This window comes from Lupinus angustifolius, chromosome LG11, assembly GCF_001865875.1.
Source record: "Lupinus angustifolius cultivar Tanjil chromosome LG11, LupAngTanjil_v1.0, whole genome shotgun sequence".
Classification (NCBI taxonomy): domain Eukaryota; kingdom Viridiplantae; phylum Streptophyta; class Magnoliopsida; order Fabales; family Fabaceae; genus Lupinus; species Lupinus angustifolius.
Window position 1 is genome coordinate 14,001,773 of NC_032019.1, and position 7,018 is coordinate 14,008,790.

Here is a 7,018-nt window from a genome sequence, read left to right on the forward strand (position 1 = left end):
TATACTACTAAAACAAATTTTCATGAACATCTTAACACCTCCTAATTTTTTAGAAAAAACCTCAAGTGTTAGTAAGTGTTAATTTCGTAGTCATAAAAATAAATCCTAAGGTAAGACTTTCTACTACTTTAATATTCAAAACTTCATAACACTTTAAGTTTATGAAGTCAAGATTTTAATAAATCATCTTTTATTCCAAATCATTATTTTAACTTAGAAATCAAAGAGTAAAATATGCTAAACCACTTTTAAAACATAATACTTTCTAAAAATGAAACATTTTCAACAACAACTCATCAACATCATAAACTTTCAAGAATAAAATACGAACTTTTTCCTAAACACATTAAAGGTGCCTTTGTTGTTAAAATCACCACCTTTAAACATATTCAAATACTAACAATACTTTCTAATATTTCCAAACAAATAACTCATCTAACCTTGTCTAAAGATATAGTTTTTACATCTAAGAACAAGGAAGAAATTTGAAGATTTACAAAAGTCAAAAACTACATAAAGGTTCATATGATTTTATTATCACCCCATTTAGTTATGCCTTCATAAAATACTTAAAGAAAAAATATAAACTCTAATTTATGAACAACATAATAAAACCTCATAACTTTCTATGAAGTATGAGAAGAAGATGAAGAAGAAAAAATAAAAGACTACCTTAGTTTGTATAGAGAATTTAGTGTAAAAATGAGAGAATGAGGTGAGGTATTTATAGGAGAGCCTCAACATCATTAAATCAGAAAATTTAATGCAAAATAAGTAGATTTAGACTAGCATAGGTGATGTGTCTAATGATGGTGGACTGAGAGGATTTGTTGAGTGATTTATGAGCTTTTGGAAGCTTTTGTATTACTTGTGTAACAAGTAAGTGACTCATGAAATGATGACTTCCAAATTTATTGATATGATGTAATTTTCCGATAAACGTCGTGTCCAAACATTTTCGGATAATTTCGTCCGGAAATATACAATCTCCCGATTTAGGACATTTGCCCGAAACGTCGAAACTTGAATTTCGAGGTGAAATACTATTTTGACTAGAAATACTATTTCGAAGCCAACAGCAAAATTGGAATTCGATTCCGAGTTACGAAACTCAAAATATGGGCGAAAACTCGATAAAACGACCCGAAATCGTCTCGGAAACTTTATTCTCCAAAAATCTTGAAAAAAATAGGGAAAGCAAGAAAAGAATAATACAAGACTAAAACTCAACTAATGTTTAGTCTAAAACATTACTGATTAATTTCTATAATTAATCCATTAATACTAATTACCTAATTAAAAGCGCTTTGAAAAACACTGTGTTACACACGAGTTCCATGAGAAACTCGTGCATGCACAACACGAGATCTGTAGTCGTGCATGACACCTGCGTGATCCCAACTCCATATATACATACTCAACCCTTCATCCAAGTCATACCGAAATCAAAAGGAAAATTGAAGAGTGATTTCTAAAATAAGAAGAGTGATTCCTAATCTAACAAGAGTGATTCTTAATCTAAGAAGAGTCATTATAAAATGTAATTAAATTTATTTTTCTTTTAATTCCATATTTTTTGGATATACTATTTATTGTTACTATATGTTTACATGTAGATGACCATTATTAGAGATTAAGGGTGAGCATGACCAGGTCTGACTCGTAAACCTGTCTCAACCCGATGACTTAGAGATGAGTCTGAACCATTCAAATAAATAAAAAAGGACAGACCTGATTAAAAGGGACAGACCTGTCGTCAAAAAAGGACGGGTTCAGGCCTATGTACGAGTCACCCGACTCGTCCCTTATAGTTATATATCAAGAATAGTTGAATAAGTATCTATCAATACCCATTATGTTCAACCCATATAACTCAAATACCTACAAGTCCAAGAATCTTGATTGATAGAAAACCAGTTAATTTTTAGTTTTTGTGTACTTTGTTTGAACTCCAATTTAAGTTTTATTTTTCAGTTAATAGCTAATTATTGTATTCATTTTTGTGTGAACTTTTGAGTATTGACATGTTGCTATCATTTCAGTTCTCATGTGTTTTTTATAATTTACAATAATACTTCAACTTATGTTGACACTTGACAGTTTAAATTGTTTTAAAATTTTCAATGTATTCTATAATTTTTAGTCATGTGATTGTGATAGTTTTTAGTTTGAAAGATACAATTATGGTTTGTAGTTTATATAGTGGGATGTTGGTTTTAGTTGAGTTTGATTACAAATTGTGATAGTTTTGATTGTGCATGCTTAAAGATTTGAGAAAAAAATTCTACATTTGTTATTTTGTCCTTTTCCAACCCAGACTCGTCCCTATCTTGATCCGTCTTATTTTGGACTCGTCTCTCACGCGTCCAATCCCGATTATGGATGGGTTCAGGTTCAGGTTCAAAAATTGACTCGATCAATATTTAGGTACAAGTGAGGGACATGCTTAACCCGTCTCATGTTCACTCCTATTAGAGATATTGTTAACAATTTTAGTGATGAGAAGGACATTGAGCTATGTAATGATGATGACAATGTTGAGATTGCCACTAGTGAATCGACTAACATAACATATGCTACTCCGTCATCTTTTTTTCTTCATATTGATTATCAGTCTGAACATGATTTTCCATATAGAAGTAGTAATCTGAGTAACAATATTGATAATGATATGTTTATTGCATGCAATTTTAATCAAAAGAAGCAACAATAAATGCTATAATATAGTTTCATATTCGGAAGTCTATTGATTACATTGTTGAAGAGTTTAGGCTAGATAGATATGTTGGAAAATGTAAATATTTTGGTGCCGGATGTGAATGAAGAATTTGGGCATCAAAAAATGTGAAGCGCGATATTTGAGAGATCAGAAAAATTAGTAGAACACACACTTGTGTATCCACTAATATTTCCCATAAAAATCACACGAAATTGAACTCATCATTCATCACAAACTGTATTATTCAATTAGGATCTGAAGATCCCGGTATATCAATTAAAGCATTAGTGAAAGAAGATGCCACTCATTTTGGTTATACGATGACGTAAAAGAAAGCTTGAACTGCTAAACAAATAGCAATATCCCGGACATGTGTGCAACTTATCTGCTTTGTACGAGTTCCATGAAGGAGAGAGAATGTCAACAGAACTCGTGCATGGCAGACACGAGTTTCCCAAGAAATCACATTTCTGATCCACGATTTCACCAAAATCATAAATAACATCTACGACTTTTCAAAAAGTTACACTACTTCATTAAATATTTCACAATATTCACCAAACGTGTAACAATGTACTTATTACTATCTTCCGCTCCATTTATAAGATCATTTGATGTTATAGTTTTGGTTTTTTCATGGTACATTTTTTAAAGTTTTATATATATATTAAATTACTTTTGTTACAGAAATACTCTTAAATTAATTAATTGAAAAAGAAACTTATTATTTAAACGGATAGAATGAATGAGTCTTATTAATAAAAGACATTTAAAAAAATAATTACTAACAAATTTCACGCAAATCATATTAATCATTTTCTTAATTCGCATAAACTGTTGAATATTATTATAAAGAATTGAATACTTCTATACTACCAGTTAGGGGTGAGTATGAGTTAGGTTAAAACTTGTCCATGCCCGGTCATAAATGTTAGTCATGCCATTTTTTGAATTTGGACTCGATCCTATATCCGAAGCTAATCTGACTCTAAATATTGAGCGGGTCAACCTTTAAACCCGAACTCGACCTAGAGCTGATTCAATATGATGTATATTCATTTTAGATATTCTCAATATTATTTATTATTATGAATATGTAATTTGAAATATAAAATAATATATGTATATATATTATTAATCGTGTATATATGATTAAAAAATTAGAGAATATACTTTCAACAAAAAAGTGACATTACTCTATACACATTTGAATAGAGATGTATGCAAACATGATGAGTAAGTGACAATATGACGGACCGGGACGGGTCATGCTTAGTTGTTACACAACCTAAAATATTGTCTGAGTCTAATCTTTGAATCTGAACTCGACTCTAGACTCGATGAGACCCACCTTATTTGGGCCCAATCATGATCTTGTTGTCATCAATGTTTACAAGTTTGGAGATTGTCTCTAGATGGAGTTCTGACTCATTCCAACCTAGCTAGGCGTGAAGTTATTGTTGATGGTTCTCTAATAGGATGTGTTTTATGTGATGAGTTGGAAGAATATGTTCATCATTTATTCTTCTCTTGTCCATTCTCTGATGGTGTCTAACAAACTATCCTTTCTTGGTTTGGCCTCTGTTCTGTTATACCTTAGGAGTCAAGTGTAATTTTCTTTTTAACTGGTCCTCCGCGAGGTTGGGGAAAACAACTCACTCTCAGTGGATGTCTCTTAGGTTTGTAACTATTTGGTCTATATGGCTGGCTAGAAATAAGGTACTCTTTGAGCATTTTTCTGTTAATCTATATGAGGTATTGTTCTCTATTCAACTTCACTCTTGGAACCTTCTTACTGCTCATTTTTTTTCTTTCTCTTTCCCTTTTATGGATTGGGTTTGGATCCCTTCTTCTTGTCTAAGTTGTGTTGTCTAAGAACTTTGTGGATAAGAATACCACTTGTTCTTCTAACTCTATTTCTGTCTTAATATTATTATTTGTCGATAAAAAAATGATCTTGTTGTACTAGGTAAGCAAGTAGAGCCGAGTCCTGCTCACCCCACTAACAATAATTTTAGTCAACTTAGTTATGTGGGAAAAAATTAAAAATAGCCCAAACATTCATTAAAACATAACGCTTTTTTCAATATGTGAAATTACATTTGTTTAACATGTCAAAACACAAACAAGCAACTCCTTCAATATTGGTCCACACTATAAACTTTAACAACCTATCAAATTGTATTACATTATTGAAAAATATCATAAAATCGATGTAAATAAACCAAAATTGATACAACTTCATTTGCTCTATATAATGCTTCAAACATATATATGAGTAAACAAAAAACAATAACAAGCGTGGTTCCAAGAGCTAGAAACTTGTGTTGCAGCAATAATCTCATCATGGCCACTGCCAAAAGGGACGAAGCATTGGCATAACAGTAAATTTCGTGGTCCCATTGTTGCAATGAAAACCATTTCTCTCACCACATGCGAAGTAGTGAGGCTGCAACTTTTTCAACACAAACTTGAAACCTTCTCCACCACCTTGTGTGAGATTCACACTTTAAAAAGCTCCAGAAATTTTGAAACATGTACACACTGTGGGAAAGTGGTGGCGTTTGGTGCATCATACTTGAAAACTACACGCAAAGTGATGAAAATTTATTAGTATACTTCAATCAGAGTTTAAAATTATGATGTAAAAGTGTAAAACAATAATAATAGTGATAATATTATAATTTAGTAGTCTTTATAATTACAATTTGTTTTTATAATTAAAGCAATAGTAAATTAGTAATGTTATTTGTACATTTATGTTTTTATAGATAAATACAATGCCTCATATTGTTATTTAGTTCATTACTTTCTAAAATAACTACATACATGTTAAATTTAAATTTATTACACAATTAAACACAGGGACACACCACCTAGCCATATAAAAATAAGGGAGTTCGGAAGGGAGCACCTATGTTGTTTTATAAGTTGTGCAATTGAATATACTATCAGTTTCTAATTAGTTGAAAATATACTTAAGTTAAAAAATTAATAATTAACTTTTTTTATGACGAATTACAACTGATAACATATGCAGTAATACAACTTGTGAGATCATTAGTAACTAGTATAAAGTGTGATTTGATTGATATTGTTGGTTGGAGTTTATTAGTGCTTATATAGGGTTAGTGATGAAGGGAAAGTGAGAGAGAAATGGAATATAGTAATATGGTGTTGCAAAATGTCCTAACTAATTTTCATTTTGTTTCATGTTGGTGGGTACTACGAATATACCATAATCCACATGATTCTTTCAACTAACATATAGGCATAGGCCTTGACCAGAATAATGAATTAATGCAATATTGTTTTGGTGGGAATAATAAATTTGGGTATGTGAATATGGGGTTGAGATATTTTAATAGTGTATATTTTGCTTAATTGCATTAATTTAAACCATCTAACAACATTTCTACATAACATGAGGACAATAATGAATTTTTGTTATAAGCAATAAATATTGAGAAACTGATTCCTTATTACATCCATAGAGCCTCTAATTATTAATTAATTTATGTACATTTGCATTGGTTAGGTTAAACAGTTTCAGGAAGAGGAAAATAGGGTGGTATTATTTGAGGTTTATTGCATGTAATAATTTTAAGGGAGGTTTCATGTAAATGTAATTAATGATACAGTAAATTTTCTATGAAAGGAGGATCAATTCCATGAGGCTCTCAGTTGGTGGGGTTCGAGGAGATTAGATATAAACAATCTGAGAAATATTATATATATATATATATATAAAATGATTTATGTTAGAATAATATTCTATTGTGAGAAATAAAAATACTTAATATGGATCACTAAATCTTATTTGAACTGTTAAGATTAAAAGATACATGTATGTGAGTATGTGACTATCATGTAACCAATAACTAACTTTTAATCCTAAAGTTTCATGTGTGATCTATATATATATATATTAAAGAAAACAGTTTCAAAGTTGATACTACCATGGAGACAATGGCACAATGGTTCATTGGGTTGTTAGCTATAGTTAAAAACAGAAATTCTTCCATTTAGATCAAAAGCTCATCAAGTGCGTCCCTCTCCGTATGAGGTTTGACGATATTAAAGTCAATGTGTATTGTTATTGTTGCATATTTAACTGAAATTAGTGCCTTAGAAATTATGTTTACAATGTCATTGGTGTTTCATTCTTAGTTTAAATGATAATTAGGATACACGTCCTATAAGTTATTATTAAAATTACACGTTAGTATAAGAAAGAAAGGAGAATGATGAATGAATTTGGAAGATTGAGAATGAGCTTGAAAAAGCTCAATAACAAGA